At 30.7% G+C, this 20,010-nt stretch overlaps 1 long non-coding RNA gene across 1 annotated transcript; it reads right to left on the bottom strand.

The window, feature by feature from the left end:
• Positions 1-4,326: 4,326 nt before the first annotated feature.
• On the bottom strand, positions 4,327-10,508 carry LOC143049970 (uncharacterized). Its single transcript, XR_012970379.1, has 3 exons — positions 10,379-10,508; positions 8,351-8,427; positions 4,327-4,765 (listed from the first exon to the last, which is right to left on the bottom strand). It is a non-coding gene; the product is annotated as an uncharacterized LOC143049970 (long non-coding RNA).
• Between the last annotated feature and the right edge of the window lie 9,502 nt (positions 10,509-20,010).

Here is a 20,010-nt window from a genome sequence, read left to right as displayed (position 1 = left end):
AGTTGGAGAAGAAATCTAACAGCAATTTGGTAAACTGTTTTGGCCATTGCTATTGTGATACCCCAAAGGTCACTGGATAAGCACTGTAAAAGTTTTTAATGTGTCTTTAATAACCTCCTCCTCTATTTACCTAGACTGTATTTGAGATACAAGTTTTTTTTAAGAAATGTAAACCTTAGGAAAAAGACGAAGGAATGTTGGAAAAGAAAGGTGAAAGATACCAATGGGACACTGAAACTTATGCACCCCCCCCCCCTTAAAAAAAAAAAAAAAAAAAAAAACAGACAACGCAAAGGCTTAAACAAAACAAACAAATAAACACCAGTAAACTGAACGCAAGATATCAACCTAAAAAAACTGAGCAATACGGACCCCACCTAATAAAGGGGATGACCTGTGGTGCTCTGGAATGGTAAGCAGATCATGCTCCATATGTGGCATCTGCCGTGTTGCTCGTGGTGTTAGTACAGCACTGTCATAAGTCTATTATGTAGGGCCCTTTCGGGTGAAAGAGGACGGGATTGAAGTTAATACAATTGGAACATATCCATTGTTATCTATGAAACGGATGTTCCGTAACGGTCAAATTACTTGTGATGGCGTCTGTAAAATTTATGAAGGATTGATTTCAATTCACTTCATGGAACTCTTGGATGAATAGCTTTCGATTGAGCAGTAACCCTTCATCAAGGAAATCATGAATGGAAACTTGAGAAGCTTTCTCTAAGAAAAGTTGTGTTAACAATGAACCGAAAAGCGTGGTTCATCACAATACGACTTTTTACAAGTACCTGAATATTTTGACCCTTTTAAGTTTAAAGATTTACATATAATATTTCTTACGTATGGTACCTTTGATCATTAAAAAACAAGTTTAAATATTTCACATATAATGGAATTGTAATTACCATAGGAAATTAGCACAAAAATCGTACGTTCGATTTTATTGTTTAATGTTCCTTTACATTTTGCAACGTTTAACCTTATATATTTTAGGGAAGCAATATTAATTTACTCATAGAGCTCATAATCGTTATATGTTTCATGATACAGAAAGAAGTTTTGCATCATTAAAAGTATCATTAACGCCATCTTTAGCAATTTGCATTATAGGGATGTTTATTCCAAACATGTAATGGCATTTTCCATCATTTTCAATTCTATAAAAAAGCAAAATTCATTCAGCAGTATTTAATGTTTTCATTACTTAAATATTGAGATGAAGAAAGAAAGACAGGGCAAATTTTCTTTTAAAATATCGGGTTTTATTTCAACAATTTGTCCAGTTCTTTTCATTGACTTAAATAAAAATGTTTTAGCATGAATAACATTGTGCAAAAACGGAGTAAAAAAACAAGAAGAAATTAGCTTGCAATATTCGTCTGTCATATTATGTTTAAGTATGAATAACGTTATAAAAACGAAAAAAAACACGAAAGAAATCAGCAGCATCAGTCGTCAAACATTCGTGGTTTACAAGCCCGGATTGTTGTCAGACTTAGCAGTACAAAGTGGTAGTTGGCTGATTTAGAGAAAAAATGAACACAGTATACTACTGTTGCTTTTTTTAAATTAAAAAAATATCTAACTCCAAGAAAGATATAAAACAGAAAGTCCCTTAACAAACGGTAAAATCAAAAGCTCAAACACATCAAACGACTGGAAAAACAACTGTCATATTCCAGACTTGGTACAGGGATAAACACACGAAGCGATTGATGTATTTGAACAAAAAATATGCAGGAAATAACCATCAACAAAACACGACAACAATATGGTAATGCACTAAATGGTGCAAAAATATATACAACACTAAAGAAACAAGACTAGTTATCTATAACGAATTTCATCCGTAAGAAAACTATTCGTGTGTTTTATTTGGATTTTCCAAGAAAGGATATTGTTGTGAATAAACACATTAAAATGCCAGGATCGAATTTTTGTTTTTGCGACAGATTCGCGTTTCGTCTACAAAAGACCCATGGGTGTCGCTCGAATAAAAAAAGTTTAAAAGGCCGAAAAAAGTACAAATTTGAAGAACATGGAGAACCAACAATTCTTCAAAATTTTGCCCAATACAGCTATGGTAATCTATTTCTGAGATAGAAAAACCTTATGTTTTTCTCTAAAAAATTCAAAGTTTTGTAAACAGTTAATTTATAATTGTCACCATATCAAGGATAACTTGCTTCATCAAAGAAATGCTGACAACTATGCTTGTTATACCCTCAGGAAATAAAAACTCCACCAGTAGTGGCTTCAAACCAATGGTTGTAAATAAACTCATCATATATATACCATGATTGACTTTTTGTAGTATTCTTAGATCTTTATTTTCAAGACAAATCGCGTAATCTGTTCATACATGTATTCATAGTATCTTGTGAAATTTCAACCGAAGATCGATTAGTATTGCGAACGGTTCACGCAGAGTTGTTAAAGTCGCTTGCTCTTAAAGACGAACCATTTGGTGTTCATACAAGTGGCCTTTTATTTTTTCTTCTTTTGTATATTGTCAATTGATTGTCGTGTCTTGAACATCAGTAAAGAGGGATGAAAGATACTAGAGGGACAGTCAAACTCATAAATCGAAAATAAACTGAGAACGCCATGGTTAAAAATGAAAAAGACAAACAGACAAACAATAGTACACATGACACAACATAGAAAACTAAAGAATAAGCAACACGAACCTAACCAAAAACTAGGGGTGATCTCAGGTGCTCCGGAAGGGTAAGTAGATCCTGCTCCACATGGGTACCTATTGACCATCATTTATCTACATATTTTCTAAATGAGCATGATAATCAAATGCACTGTTTTTATCAAAAAATGTAGTTTGAATGAGATATACGAAATAGTATAACACACTAGCACATCCTGAAACTTTCATATATATTAGATCATACTATTTTTTACCAAATTATTATGTAACTATTGTATTAAATGTGACCAGTTGTTGGTTACTGGTTGATATCAATATAACCATGTACCAAAACATTTTTATCTTGATATTGAGGTCACACTTTAACTTACAGATTTTTTGTTTTTTTGAGAAGTAAATATTTTGCAGAACTGAACGTTAAAATTGATATTATGTAAAAAATACTTTAATTAAACAGAGACCTTATCAAATTTTGAAGGAACAACATATCCTAAAAGTTTTGGTAAATACAGCTAAGGTGATCTATTATCTATATACTTGAACGTTACAGACGTCGTATCCGACCCCAACCTATAACAGTAGTAGCATTGCACCTGCATTGCTTAAACTATATAATTCAGGACTGCTGAAACACTTATTATATAAAGTGTCATATATGTCCACTTTTTGAAATCATAAATTGTTTCGGCGACTCACATTTCTTAAATTGCTCTCAAGCTAAAATTCAAGTATTAATGAGATTCTTTTTTTAAAGGAATAAAAAGTATAACAAAATAGCGAACTGTTAGTTAAATTAGAAAAAGTCCATAAATACTGACAAATATAAAGGATAGACATTTATTCAAATACATTACACAATCAATGTCGATTTTGAAATTGTATCTCTAAGTTTGTCCTTCAACATTCCATTGGTACACATGTCAGTTTTCAAGTACCGAAGTACTTCGCAAGTATACATGTATCGAGGGATCTGCATGTAGCTGTCCTGTCGTTTCAATGATTCCCCGAATTGCATTTAGCTGTCCTATTGTTTCAATGATTCCCCGAATTACATTTAGCTGTCCTGTTGTTTCAATGATTTCTCGAATTGCATTTAGCTGTCCTGTTGTTTCAATGATAGCCCGAATTATATTTAGCTGTCCTGTTGTTTCAATGATTCCCCGAATTACATTTAGCTGTCCTGTCGTTTCAATGATTCCCCGAATTACATTTAGCTGTCCGGTCGTTTCAATGATTCCCCGAATTACATTTAGCTGTCCTGTTGTTTCAATGATTCCCCGAATTACATTAAGCTGTCCTGTTGTTTCAATGATTCCCCTAACTGCTTTTAGCTGTCCTGTTGTTTCAATGATTCCCCGAATTGCATTTAGCTGTCCTGTCGTTTCAATGATTCCCCGAATTGCATTTAGCTGTCCTGTTGTTTCAATGATTCCCCGAATTACATTTAGCTGTCCTGTTGTTTCAATAATTCCCCTAACTGCATTTAGCTGTCCTGTTGTTTCAATGATCCCCTAACTGCATTTAGCTGTCCTGTCGTTTCAATGATTCCCGAATTGCATTTAGCTGTCCTGTTGTTTAAATGATTCCCCGAATTACATTTTGCTGTCCTGTTGTTTCAATGATTCCCCTAACTGCATTTAGCTGTCCTGTTGTTTCAATGATTCCCCGAATTGCATTTAGCTGTCCTGTTGTTTCAATGATTCCCCTAACTGCATTTATATGTCCTGTTGTTTAAAATGATCCCCCTAACTGCATTTAGCTGTCCTGTTGTTTAAATGATTACCCTAACTGCATTTATATGTCCTGTTGTTTCAATGATCCCCCTAACTGCATTTAGCTGTCCTGTTGTTTCAATGATTACCCTGACTGCATTTATATGTCCTGTTGTTTCAATGATCCCCCTAACTGCATTTAGCTGTCCTGTTGTTTCAATGATTACCCTAACTGCATTTATATGTCCTGTTGTTTCAATGATTCCCTAACTGCATTTAGCTGTCCCGTTGGCTCAATGATCCCCCAACGGTTTCATAAATGCACTTAATCAGACAGGAATTTACGTCGTCTTTCTGCACGTTTAAGACATTGCCCACAAGATTTAACCTGAAATAATACGGAAGACACTCTTAATGTAAATGCATCATGAATGCGGTTAATATTAATTACTTATTTCTTTATATCTAAAAATGCTTTATAACTCCGTTTTCATTTACCGCATATTATTGTTAATAGATAAGGTTTTATAAAATCTAACATTGCAGTCAAGGCCCTTTTTAAAAAAAAATGACATGTCTTCGAGCAAGACCGGTGTTCAAAGATCAAATATACACAATTATTAAATCCAATTTAAAATGTAACAGTTTGTTGTCTAACAAATTGGAATTTATTGTCTTCAAATTCCAATGAAGATATGACAGGTATTAGCAGAATATAGCAATAGACGTGTGAGATCTAAAGATTTATTCATTCGTGTGGCATTGTAAAATTAATAGTATTAAGGTGGTACACTACACTACAGGGAGATAACTCTGTAAAGTCAGCTAAACGTTTTAATTACGTTGTGTTGTAAAAGGAATATTTATCTTCTCAATGATCAAAATTGGTGTTTGTCAAATTGCTATATAACCAGTGTATTTTTTCTGACAAAACGGTTGGTTCAAACTTTTTTAAATTTATACATTTTTATTAAAGTCTCAAAGTTAATACTTTGACAAAATTTTATTAAAATTAAACAAGCCAAATTAATATTAGTGAAAGTGTTGGGTACCACCTTAAGCGAATAAAAAAATTGGCAATATTTTGAATTGGAGTTATCTTTCCTTGGTCATAGATTGATTTATTTTGCATGTTAAACTGTTTCGTGTACAAGTATGATCATACACATCTACGTATCTTTTTATAATTTGAGCACATATTATTGATAAATTAGTTGACTTGGCATGAACAGTATATACAGAATGACACCTTTTTTTCAAAATGCTAAGTGGTGTAGAAATTAATCCTTGAATATCTGTCATAACAACATACAGGTTTTTGTTGCATTTAGAGCTATATTTAACTTTATGATAAGTATATAGTTGGCTTGTCCTTTTCAGAAAGAATAAAGCAAATTAGCATTAGACGATGATTAGATCTGATGTAATTTGTGTATAATCATTATTATACTTTCCATGAGTTTGTTACTACATAAAGTTTTACTTGTTAATTTATCTAGGAACGAACATTGCAAATATTAATATAAAAAAGGAACAAAATAGCCTGTAAATAATGATGTAAATGATTTGTAAAAACTGTGCTAAACATTTTTCTATTGTTATAAAAAATTCTTATATGATAATAGACTCAAAATCGTTTACTTTTTATTTTCTTTTACAGACAAATTTTCAATCAAATACTAGCATTTTTACTCAACAAGTCTGGCATATAAAAATATAAGTATTTTAGTGTATTGTTTTACAAACTCGCTTATACTCTTATTTTAAATATGCTATGAAAACAATAAAGTCCTTATTTAGGCTTATCATGTAGTAAAGTATGATCAATATTAACATATAGTTTTGAGGAATCATGAACTTTTTGCGAGGAATCAAATTATCCTTTTCATCTGCCCATATGTTAATAAGACATTTTATGAGTATAAATAAAATCTTTAACTGGTCATACGATATGATTTTGTTTCTCATATATATTGGCCTTGATAAGGACCTTTACGATTGACATAGAGTAAACATTGAAACAATTTTTACAAATTCACAAAAGTGAAGACACATTAAAAAATATATGTGGTTATATTATTATAGCAAATCTACATATGAATAATGTCAGTTCGTTGACGCAACACATGTTTTTCTTCCGATTAATACTTTTTTTAATGTTTGAAAGTATTGTATTCTATTATTTAATGTGGGTTGTACAGATAATAACATTTATCTTACTCCTATACATTTCTAGGAATATGATTGGTTAAAAGCGACCTCGTGGAGACCGTGTAAATTCCATATTAGGTTAGTAGGGAGGTGGGGCTTATTTCAATACACGGTTAGTAGAAGATTTAAGACTTTTTGATAATTAAAAAGTATTGAAAGTTCTGTTTAATATTGTTATATTAAGGTTGTTGACAATAAATATTTATCGTTTACATTAGTGTTTTAGTGCAGACCAATTGAAGAAGGTTCTTAAAATTGAACACTGTCTTGAACACTTTAATACAGAAATGAGAAGATGTGTTATGATAGCGAATAAGACATCTTTAGTCTAAATTAAAAAAAATAAAGATAGTCGTTAAGATATATTCGTTACATAGTGTGCTAGTGACCTAATGTGATATATACAGGGTAGGTAAATTCCATATGGGGTTCGTGCTCACCCTATATGGAATTTACTGACCCTGTATATATCATATTAGGACACTAAAACACTATGTTACTATATTATCTTACCTACTCTACATTTCCAGGAATATGATTGGTTAAAGCGTCCGCGTGCGAACCGTGTATATTTGATATTAGGCTTATCTCATACACGGTTAGTAGTGGAGTTACGTCCCTTTATATTCCATATTAGGTAAGGAGGGGGCGGGGCGTATTTTATACACGGTTAGTAATGGTGCTATGTCCTTTTATAAAAACAAACCGGTACTGAGAAAAAATCTTAAAAGTTCCAACTGACAAAGAAATTGATGATTAAGATTGAAATAAATTCATAAAACACATTCAAACCTTACAAGTCGTTATTGTTGGCATCTGTTTTTGTAGGATCAATGGAAGTATTTTCTTAATGCTAACAGTATTGAAGACTTGCTCATTTTGAGAATCACTAGTCTTAATTTCACACGTTCAGATAGTCGGTAAGATAAATTCGTTACATAGTGTGCTAGTGACGTAATACGGTATATATGGGGTCAGTAAATTCCATATGGGGATTCGTGCTTCGCTCTCACCCTATATGGAATTTACTGACCCCATATATACCGTATTAGGTCACTAGCACACTATGTAACTAATAATACCAAGACAGGAATATGACAGTTGTTGTTCTCTTGTTCCGTTGATTAATATTGTCTAACGTTTTCAGTTTTTATGGACATCCTCTTTTTGAATTTGCCTTGGAGTTAAGTGCTTTTGCTATACTATTTTTTTAAAACATGCATACCGTACCTTGACCTATAATGGTTCACTATTATAAATTGTGACTTGGATGGAGAGTTGTCTCATTAGCACTCATACCAAATCTTCCTATATCTATATGTTATGACATTTAAAAGAAGAAAACAAATGAGTCGAGTCATAATTATATTTTTCGTAATATATCTACTTGTAGTTCTGTTCAACTGTTCATCCAATTTACTTTGTATTTTATTAACACATCGCATTTCTTTAATTACAATAGGGATCATGTGACAATGTATAACATGCATGTTCTTTTCGGACTTTGACTTTTTTCAAACCAGTAGTCAATTATCTCAATTGTCGCCACTTAATTAAATTTCTCTTAAACTCCGGAAAGTTGTGCTTATAATGTGATAATATCTTTGTGTTCATAGCCAAAAAAACACCAAACCATTAAGAAATCGTTAAACTACACTATGTGGTAGGATGTAATACATTATTAGGGTTGTAAAGTATAAAACAAAAGCTTATTTAATAAAGAACCCATTTTTCGATTACGTAAAAGGATTAACAACTATACCTTGTTCTGTAAATGAAGACAATTCTTGGCTGTTTTATTGCCACATATTACAAGATCAAGATCGTTAATGGAACAGTCTACAAAAATACAATATAAATCATTTGAAAACAGCAGATTACAAGTTTGAAACAACATATTATAAATAACAAAATATATAATATAACTGTCCAATCCCTTTTCCGCTAACTACTAAACGATTTAAAATGACAGATTGGTTTATTTTATTTTTTTCTATTTTGTATAAATCATAAAATATACTACCTCTAGTTTTAATGTAACAGTCTGACTATATATAGTTCTTAGTCACCCTTTATGAAATTGATATGCCCTATTTATAATTTTATGTTTGCTTAATGGTCTGTGTAATTCTTAAACCACAGGTATAGTGTATTTATACCGTCGATTTTGTTTTCGTGGTGTAAATAGCTTCTTCAAAACGCGGGTTTTTATTTACTACATATATTTGTTCAACTCAAGGTTCAAAATGTAACAAAATAATCATTCAATAATGATAGAAAGCATACGTAATAGAAAGGTGATCGTCAATCAAAATCTGAATAATAATATATATATTAAGAATATTGAAAGACAATTGGAAGACATCATTAATACTTATTGTCGCGAAAACCATACATATATATGAGTAATGAAATAAAGAATTCGGTCAAGGAAATGTATTAAATTATAAGTTGTATAAAATTAAATGCACGCCATCCTTGTATAGTTTAGGCTACAATAAAATTGTATAAATTTAATAATCAGATTAATTTTTAAAAGACTTTATTATAACATTAATTCAGCATTATAGTTGCATCGTATCTCCTAGGTTTGTACATTAATCTTAGACGCTGGTGATAGAAATTGTTCCTTTGTGCATTTCCTTTTTATTTGCCCTGATTTTAAGCTGTTGTATTTGTTTATAAACGAAAATTGTTAAAAAATTGAATGATATTTAATGTTTTATTAATAACTGTAGTTTTGTTTGAAATTGATGTCCGTTTGTCTAATAACGTAGTTCGTTAATTAATAAAACGATTTGAATGCGGACATTAATTTTATTTCAGCACAATTTTCAAGTGATCCCCCACTTCATTTTAAAGATTTTATCATCTATAGTTTTCGCCTTTTTATTTTAGTAAGTCAGGACACGGGCCTTAAACTTTAACTGTAAATTGAAACTTTATAAAAATGGTCATACCTACTAGCTATACATTCTGTCTATGAGTTTGAAACATTTGTTCTTTTAATTACAATGTTGGTTTGTAGATAATAAAAAAACGCATTTATGTAAATTATTATTGAAAACTGATAAATTATAATGTCTGCTTTGAAAGATATGATAAATAATTTAAAAAAAAACGTCGTGAAAGTAAATGAAACAAATATCCATAAAAAACTCCCGCTTTTTCTTCTTTTCAGCATTTTATCTTTGTATTTTGTGTAATTGTTTTGTTTTGTTTTGCTTTGGTTTTAATTAATTTCTTTTTGATATATTTGTTGATATACTTGATGTCAACCATTTTACTGTAAAAATTTGCTTCTATCCTAATATGGGTTTTTTTGTCACTAGATTAAAGATCTTTCTAAATATTGCAAATTTTAGAAAAACATTCAATGTTGCATATTTTACCGTTAATGTTATTACTACCACTGGGTCGATGCCTCTGCTGGGGGACTGTTAGTCCCTGAGGGGATCACCAGCCCAGTAGCCAGTACTCCGGTACTGGCATGAAAATACGGATTTTTTGTGTTATTAAAATTTGCTGTTATAATAGGTTAGAAATTATTATAAATTAAGGAATGTATCTCCCTCATGGAAAGGTCTGATTCCTTTCACGGATTTGGCTATACTTTTTGAACCTTTTGGATAATGGCTCGTCATCTTTTATATAAGCTTTGGATTTCAAATATTTATTATTATTATTATTATTATTATTATTATTATTATTATTATTATTATTATTATTATTATTATTAAAAATAAAATTCAGTCTTTTGAAATGAAAATTCTGAAGAAAGGAAACTTACCACAGTGTGCCATGCTTTGAGAGACCAGCTGAAAAATAACCAATATCAAAAGTCCTGTTTGTACAAACTTCATATTGCAAATAAAGCTGAGAATGAATTTAAGAGCTATACGGAGCTTTTTAGTTTTATAGCCTTCAACCAACCTTCACATTGTTAGAAACATGTTGGAGGGAAAATGACATCTGAGTTGCAATGCCTCAAAAATGTACACTCCTTTTGTATTAGTACTTTATATGTCGTTTGGATAGGTATACTACCCATCACTGTTTTAGCTGTTTCACAAACACAACTGTATCGACCTTGGGTTTTCCAAACGAGGAATGTAGTAGGCTCCGGATTTAACTCGCCGCACCAATTATCCAATAAGTATACACAACAATGGAACATGGTGTTAAACAATTCCACGAAGGACGAAACTTAAACATTTTAAAGGCAAGTCTTCCTAATGATTAAGGAACTCCTTTTATTTGATTATTTCTCAATTTAAAGTAAATATGATTTAAATATTGTGAGCCTGGTATAGTTTGTGAGATTATTCAACCTTTTATACATATATTTTATAAAAAATCAAAATGTGGCCAATAAACAAAGAAAATGTAAATATTATGAAAACGACATCGGTTAAATAGATACTAAATACATTAATGGCAGCTTTATATGATCAGTGTAAAATAGTACCTTAATGAAGTCATTAATCGTTTGTTACATATCAGATTACCCCAAAAGCGATGATGTTCAACATTTGATAAAATACACATTTTTAGGATCGTAAAAGGAAAGACAAAAATTGTTGAAAATCGTTATATTTCTTTTTTCTTACTATTTGTATTTTTAGTAATCCGTCAGGTAAAAACAACTTACAATTAATTGTAAAAACATATCATTCGTATCGTTTTCCTGATTTATTTATAGTATGATGTTATAATGCAATTATATTACGTATTTTATCTAATTGTCGACGTACGTAACTTGTCTGCGTTGTGTTGTATTACTTTCTATCAAAATCGAATTATTTAGATGTTTCTCTTTATAATGAAAACAAAACCTAGACCTAGTCACGTTTTAAGAGATAAAATATTGCATCGACCAGTTAAAACCTTCGAAATCTCTCATTTAAAATATTATCACTTTGTTTATTTGTATTTCGATTGAAAAAAAAAAACAGCAAAACAAACACATTTGTGCTTAGAGGCGCCATTAGGAAAGAAGTATATAATACGTTTGTCTTGAGTTGATTCATATAGGAAGTCAATATTATCTACTGAACAGTTTTAGTGAGCAAAGGTCTTGAAAACTTTTTTTCTTCTGATAACTAATATTCCTGTTGGAATATAACTGGGAAAACGTCCTCTAATAAAGGCAACAGTAGTATACATAAATCGATAGAGAAAAACCAAATCCGGGTCACAAACTAAAACTGAGGGAAACGTATCAAATATCAGAGAACTACGACACATCAGAGACACAACCAAGAAAAGTAACACACACAGAGACGAACTATAACTAACAATGGCTATTTTCAGTTGGTACAGGGCATTTTATGAAAAAATGGTGGGTTGAACCTGTTTTTTGTGGCATGCCAAACTTCCCGCTTTAATGGCAGTGTTTTTAATTTAAATGATACATACGTTTTGTTTTGCCAGTTTTATATAAACTTGTACATCATGATTTTTACCTTGGTATTTTTTGCCAAAATTACTGTCTTAAAAGCTCTATGAGCCGAAAATAATTAAACAAAAAATAATCATTAATTAAGCAGCGAGAACGCCATCAAAAACCTAAAGATTGTGCAACAAGAACACAAGAAGTGTATTTTTTCAATGATTAATATGAAAACTCAAACAACTTGCCAAGTTTCCAACGTTGCTGGTTGTATATGGTGGTTGTTCTTAATGTTTATAAATTCTATGTCACATATAATCTTGAACCATGGATTTGTTCCAAATCTCGTAAACATAATTCCATCCTTTTTTTCCTCGAGTATGACATATCTGATCCCTTGTCACCGTATTTGTACAACTAATTAGAACTTTACGGGTGTCACTGAAAAAGCACAATTTGCTTGCTCGTGAGGTTCGTGTTGTTGTTATACCCCTATTTGTTACATTGTGTTCAATGCTTCGTTGTCAATATAATGGAATTTGATGCCTCCGTCGTACAAGTGAGATATAGCGCTATAAAACCAGGTTCAATCCACCGTGTTCTACATTTGAAAATCTTACCTACTCTACATTTCCAGGAATATGATTGGTTAAAGCGTCCGCGTGCGAACCGTGTATATTTGATATTAGGCTTATCTCATACACGGTTAGTAGTGGAGTTACGTCCCTTTATATTCCATATTAGGTAAGGAGGGGGCGGGGCGTATTTTATACACGGTTAGTAATGGTGTTATGTCCTTTTATAAAAACAAACCGGTACTGAGAAAAAATCTTAAAAGTTCCAACTGACAAAGAAATTGATGATTAAGATTGAAATAAATTCATAAAACACATTCAAACCTTACAAGTCGTTATTGTTGGCATCTGTTTTTGTAGGATCAATGGAAGTATTTTCTTAATGCTAACAGTATTGAAGACTTGCTCATTTTGAGAATCACTAGTCTTAATTTCACACGTTCAGATAGTCGGTAAGATAAATTCGTTACATAGTGTGCTAGTGACGTAATACGGTATATATGGGGTCAGTAAATTCCATATGGGGATTCGTGCTTCGCTCTCACCCTATATGGAATTTACTGACCCCATATATACCGTATTAGGTCACTAGCACACTATGTAACTAATAATACCAAGACAGGAATATGACAGTTGTTGTTCTCTTGTTCCGTTGATTAATATTGTCTAACGTTTTCAGTTTTTATGGACATCCTCTTTTTGAATTTGCCTTGGAGTTAAGTGCTTTTGCTATACTATTTTTTTAAAACATGCATACCGTACCTTGACCTATAATGGTTCACTATTATAAATTGTGACTTGGATGGAGAGTTGTCTCATTAGCACTCATACCAAATCTTCCTATATCTATATGTTATGACATTTAAAAGAAGAAAACAAATGAGTCGAGTCATAATTATATTTTTCGTAATATATCTACTTGTAGTTCTGTTCAACTGTTCATCCAATTTACTTTGTATTTTATTAACACATCGCATTTCTTTAATTACAATAGGGATCATGTGACAATGTATAACATGCATGTTCTTTTCGGACTTTGACTTTTTTCAAACCAGTAGTCAATTATCTCAATTGTCGCCACTTAATTAAATTTCTCTTAAACTCCGGAAAGTTGTGCTTATAATGTGATAATATCTTTGTGTTCATAGCCAAAAAAACACCAAACCATTAAGAAATCGTTAAACTACACTATGTGGTAGGATGTAATACATTATTAGGGTTGTAAAGTATAAAACAAAAGCTTATTTAATAAAGAACCCATTTTTCGATTACGTAAAAGGATTAACAACTATACCTTGTTCTGTAAATGAAGACAATTCTTGGCTGTTTTATTGCCACATATTACAAGATCAAGATCGTTAATGGAACAGTCTACAAAAATACAATATAAATCATTTGAAAACAGCAGATTACAAGTTTGAAACAACATATTATAAATAACAAAATATATAATATAACTGTCCAATCCCTTTTCCGCTAACTACTAAACGATTTAAAATGACAGATTGGTTTATTTTATTTTTTTCTATTTTGTATAAATCATAAAATATACTACCTCTAGTTTTAATGTAACAGTCTGACTATATATAGTTCTTAGTCACCCTTTATGAAATTGATATGCCCTATTTATAATTTTATGTTTGCTTAATGGTCTGTGTAATTCTTAAACCACAGGTATAGTGTATTTATACCGTCGATTTTGTTTTCGTGGTGTAAATAGCTTCTTCAAAACGCGGGTTTTTATTTACTACATATATTTGTTCAACTCAAGGTTCAAAATGTAACAAAATAATCATTCAATAATGATAGAAAGCATACGTAATAGAAAGGTGATCGTCAATCAAAATCTGAATAATAATATATATATTAAGAATATTGAAAGACAATTGGAAGACATCATTAATACTTATTGTCGCGAAAACCATACATATATATGAGTAATGAAATAAAGAATTCGGTCAAGGAAATGTATTAAATTATAAGTTGTATAAAATTAAATGCACGCCATCCTTGTATAGTTTAGGCTACAATAAAATTGTATAAATTTAATAATCAGATTAATTTTTAAAAGACTTTATTATAACATTAATTCAGCATTATAGTTGCATCGTATCTCCTAGGTTTGTACATTAATCTTAGACGCTGGTGATAGAAATTGTTCCTTTGTGCATTTCCTTTTTATTTGCCCTGATTTTAAGCTGTTGTATTTGTTTATAAACGAAAATTGTTAAAAAATTGAATGATATTTAATGTTTTATTAATAACTGTAGTTTTGTTTGAAATTGATGTCCGTTTGTCTAATAACGTAGTTCGTTAATTAATAAAACGATTTGAATGCGGACATTAATTTTATTTCAGCACAATTTTCAAGTGATCCCCCACTTCATTTTAAAGATTTTATCATCTATAGTTTTCGCCTTTTTATTTTAGTAAGTCAGGACACGGGCCTTAAACTTTAACTGTAAATTGAAACTTTATAAAAATGGTCATACCTACTAGCTATACATTCTGTCTATGAGTTTGAAACATTTGTTCTTTTAATTACAATGTTGGTTTGTAGATAATAAAAAAACGCATTTATGTAAATTATTATTGAAAACTGATAAATTATAATGTCTGCTTTGAAAGATATGATAAATAATTTAAAAAAAAACGTCGTGAAAGTAAATGAAACAAATATCCATAAAAAACTCCCGCTTTTTCTTCTTTTCAGCATTTTATCTTTGTATTTTGTGTAATTGTTTTGTTTTGTTTTGCATTGGTTTTAATTAATTTCTTTTTGATATATTTGTTGATATACTTGATGTCAACCATTTTACTGTAAAAATTTGCTTCTATCCTAATATGGGTTTTTTTGTCACTAGATTAAAGATCTTTCTAAATATTGCAAATTTTAGAAAAACATTCAATGTTGCATATTTTACCGTTAATGTTATTACTACCACTGGGTCGATGCCTCTGCTGGGGGACTGTTAGTCCCTGAGGGGATCACCAGCCCAGTAGCCAGTACTCCGGTACTGGCATGAAAATACGGATTTTTTGTGTTATTAAAATTTGCTGTTATAATAGGTTAGAAATTATTATAAATTAAGGAATGTATCTCCCTCATGGAAAGGTCTGATTCCTTTCACGGATTTGGCTATACTTTTTGAACCTTTTGGATAATGGCTCGTCATCTTTTATATAAGCTTTGGATTTCAAATATTTATTATTATTATTATTATTATTATTATTATTATTATTATTATTAAAAATAAAATTCAGTCTTTTGAAATGAAAATTCTGAAGAAAGGAAACTTACCACAGTGTGCCATGCTTTGAGAGACCAGCTGAAAAATAACCAATATCAAAAGTCCTGTTTGTACAAACTTCATATTGCAAATAAAGCTGAGAATGAATTTAAGAGCTATACGGAGCTTTTTAGTTTTATAGCCTTCAACCAACCTTCACATTGTTAGAAACATGTTGGAGGGAAAATGACATCTGAGTTGCAATGCCTCAAAAATGTACACTCCTTTTGTATTAGTACTTTATATGTCGTTTGGATAGGTATACTACCCATCACTGTTTTAGCTGTTTCACAAACACAACTGTATCGACCTTGGGTTTTCCAAACGAGGAATGTAGTAGGCTCCGGATTTAACTCGCCGCACCAATTATCCACTAAGTATACACAACAATGGAACATGGTGTTAAACAATTTCACGAAGGACGAAACTTAAACATTTTAACCGCAAGTCTTCCTAATGATTAAGGAACTCCTTTTATTTGATTATTTCTCAATTTATAGTAAATATGATTTACATATTGTGAGCCTGGTATAGTTTGTGAGATTATTCAACCTTTTATACATATATTTTATAAAAAATCAAAATGTGGCCAATAAACAAAGAAAATGTAAATATTATGAAAACGACATCGGTTAAATAGATACTAAATACATTAATGGCAGCTTTATATGATCAGTGTAAAATAGTACCTTAATGAAGTCATTAATCGTTTGTTACATATCAGATTACCCCAAAAGCGATGATGTTCAACATTTGATAAAATACACATTTTTAGGATCGTAAAAGGAAAGACAAAAATTGTTGAAAATCGTTATATTTCTTTTTTCTTACTATTTGTATTTTTAGTAATCCGTCTGGTAAAAACAACTTACAATTAATTGTAAAAACATATCATTCGTATCGTTTTCCTGATTTATTTATAGTATGATGTTATAATGCAATTATATTACGTATTTTATCTAATTGTCGACGTACGTAACTTGTCTGCGTTGTGTTGTATTACTTTCTATCAAAATCGAATTATTTAGATGTTTCTCTTTATAATGAAAACAAAACCTAGACCTAGTCACGTTTTAAGAGATCAAATATTGCATCGACCAGTTAAAACCTTCGAAATCTCTCATTTAAAATATTATCACTTTGTTTATTTGTATTTCGATTGAAAAAAAAACAGCAAAACAAACACATTTGTGCTTAGAGGCGCCATTAGGAAAGAAGTATATAATACGTTTGTCTTGAGTTGATTCATATAGGAAGTCAATATTATCTACTGAACAGTTTTAGTGAGCAAAGGTCTTGAAAACTTTTTTTCTTCTGATAACTAATATTCCTGTTGGAATATAACTGGGAAAACGTCCTCTAATAAAGGCAACAGTAGTATACATAAATCGATAGAGAAAAACCAAATCCGGGTCACAAACTAAAACTGAGGGAAACGTATCAAATATCAGAGAACTACGACACATCAGAGACACAACCAAGAAAAGTAACACACACAGAGACGAACTATAACTAACAATGGCTATTTTCAGTTGGTACAGGGCATTTTATGAAAAAATGGTGGGTTGAACCTGTTTTTTGTGGCATGCCAAACTTCCCGCTTTAATGGCAGTGTTTTTAATTTAAATGATACATACGTTTTGTTTTGCCAGTTTTATATAAACTTGTACATCATGATTTTTACCTTGGTATTTTTTGCCAAAATTACTGTCTTAAAAGCTCTATGAGCCGAAAATAATTAAACAAAAAATAATCATTAATTAAGCAGCGAGAACGCCATCAAAAACCTAAAGATTGTGCAACAAGAACACAAGAAGTGTATTTTTTCAATGATTAATATGAAAACTCAAACAACTTGCCAAGTTTCCAACGTTGCTGGTTGTATATGGTGGTTGTTCTTAATGTTTATAAATTCTATGTCACATATAATCTTGAACCATGGATTTGTTCCAAATCTCGTAAACATAATTCCATCCTTTTTTTCCTCGAGTATGACATATCTGATCCCTTGTCACCGTATTTGTACAACTAATTAGAACTTTACGGGTGTCACTGAAAAAGCACAATTTGCTTGCTCGTGAGGTTCGTGTTGTTGTTATACCCCTATTTGTTACATTGTGTTCAATGCTTCGTTGTCAATATAATGGAATTTGATGCCTCCGTCGTACAAGTGAGATATAACGCTATAAAACCAGGTTCAATCCACCGTGTTCTACATTTGAAAATGCCTATACCTAGTCAGGAATATGACAGTTGTTGTTCATTCGTTTGAAGTGTTTTATCATTTGCTTTTGCCATTTGATTAGGGACTTTCTGTTTTTAATTTTCCTCGGAGTTAAGTGTTTTTGTGATTTTACTTTTTTTAGAGAACTTGATATCACGCAAAATGTTTGGCTTGGTTCTTGGTTCTTAGTCTATAGTTTTGAATGTAGTGTTTTGTGAACGGTCGTAACTTCTGCATTCTTTTAATCTACGTCAGAACTGAATATATATTGTTTAATGATATGTAAATGTATTAGTCCTATTCTGTATAACGTAAGTATAGTTATCATAAAATAACTTAAAATGTTTGGAAAATTTACCTATAAAATTAAACATTCAAACGGATAGCATAAAGTATTATGGATTCACTAAAGTGTGTTTTCATTTATAAAAAAAAGTCAATCCCTTTTCCCAATATCAGATGAAGCCATTCAATCTTTAATTTTTATATAATATGAATACACTAGATTTAATTTCATGGCCTTTTTAACCTTGCAATATAATATAACTTGTTCAATTGTAAGACATTGACACACAATATCGTCTCAAAAACATTTATTTATAAACTTTTCATTAGGTCAACCGCATCTTTAATATATCAAATAATCAAACATTCATAAATACTTTATCAGACTATCAAAACTTATCAGAGGTATTTCAAGTACTTTTATCAATTTGATTAGACATGATTAAGTTTTATACTAATAAGTAATCATAACAATGTTATCTGTATATTTGCTCCTTAAAATCTGATTCAACTACATTGACGTGTATATTTGATGTAGAATGACGAACTCAACACTGCTTATTGTATGAAACTTGTTTAGTAACTTTTCAGCATTTTTCATGACAGTTGTAATAATTGATTTTTGTCTGACACCAACTTGTTGTTTTTCTATAGGAAAAATGGTTTGAAACAATAGTTTGAATTTAGTGTTCGATTGACTAAAATGTATCATGTTTCTAGCTCAGGGTACATCGAAGTTCAATATCATTCTGAAAAAAAACCAAAATAAACATATAAATTTTAGACAACAATTTCTGTAAAGAACTTTATTAATAATTATCAAAATAATCAATTTTATTCAAAAATAGTTTCCTTCTTAAATATATACACGGTAAAACTAATGTCCTAAATGCCTAGTTTTGTTTACACTTAACCTACACAAGGCCTACATTGACTATTGACTGTGTGTAGACAAAACATGATTTAAACTACATGTAAACATTGAGTTTTATCAATGGGAAAGCAATTGTGTTTAGTTTACGTGTGAGTTACACTAACACAACACCGAATTTAGGACAATGGGAACACGGCCTAATTCGATCTTTGAATATACTTTACATTGACAATTATATCTATTTTGTCATCAGCAAATTAATCATAACTAAATTTGTATTCTTTTCAAACGGGATGCATAAAGACACATCCACGTTCATTCTTTATCTATAAAGAGGTTAACTCCTAACTATCCTATTGCCTGTCGATACATTTTATTTTGGCATTGCAAAAGCCATGTTGTCTTTGACTGTCCATGAAGTTAAAATACTAAAACCCTGTGTTTTAGTTGATTTTTGTCTCTGATTCATGATTTTTTATTATTAATTGTTTTTAGCTTTTATCTAGCTGTCAGTAACTGCAAGTACTCTCAAATCGTACTTTCTTGTTAATTTGACCTGTTGATACTATTTGTAATGTTTTTTTGTTATTTAATGTTTACTTATTGAGGGTTATATCTGGTCTATATACCAGCTTTGATAACTGTTTAGTAATACTATACATTTTCACTTCTTCTTACTATGAACTTCAATTTTTTTTGTTTGTAAAACTATTTCTTTTCCCCTTTTATACTGTTAATCTAAAACAATTCTATTTTCATACACCTGTGTATAATATTTTTGC

The sequence above is a fragment of the Mytilus galloprovincialis genome, chromosome 10, assembly GCF_965363235.1.
Source record: "Mytilus galloprovincialis chromosome 10, xbMytGall1.hap1.1, whole genome shotgun sequence".
NCBI lineage: Eukaryota > Metazoa > Mollusca > Bivalvia > Mytilida > Mytilidae > Mytilus > Mytilus galloprovincialis.
Note: the sequence above shows the minus strand (reverse complement) of the source record. Positions and strands in the feature narration are given on the sequence as shown.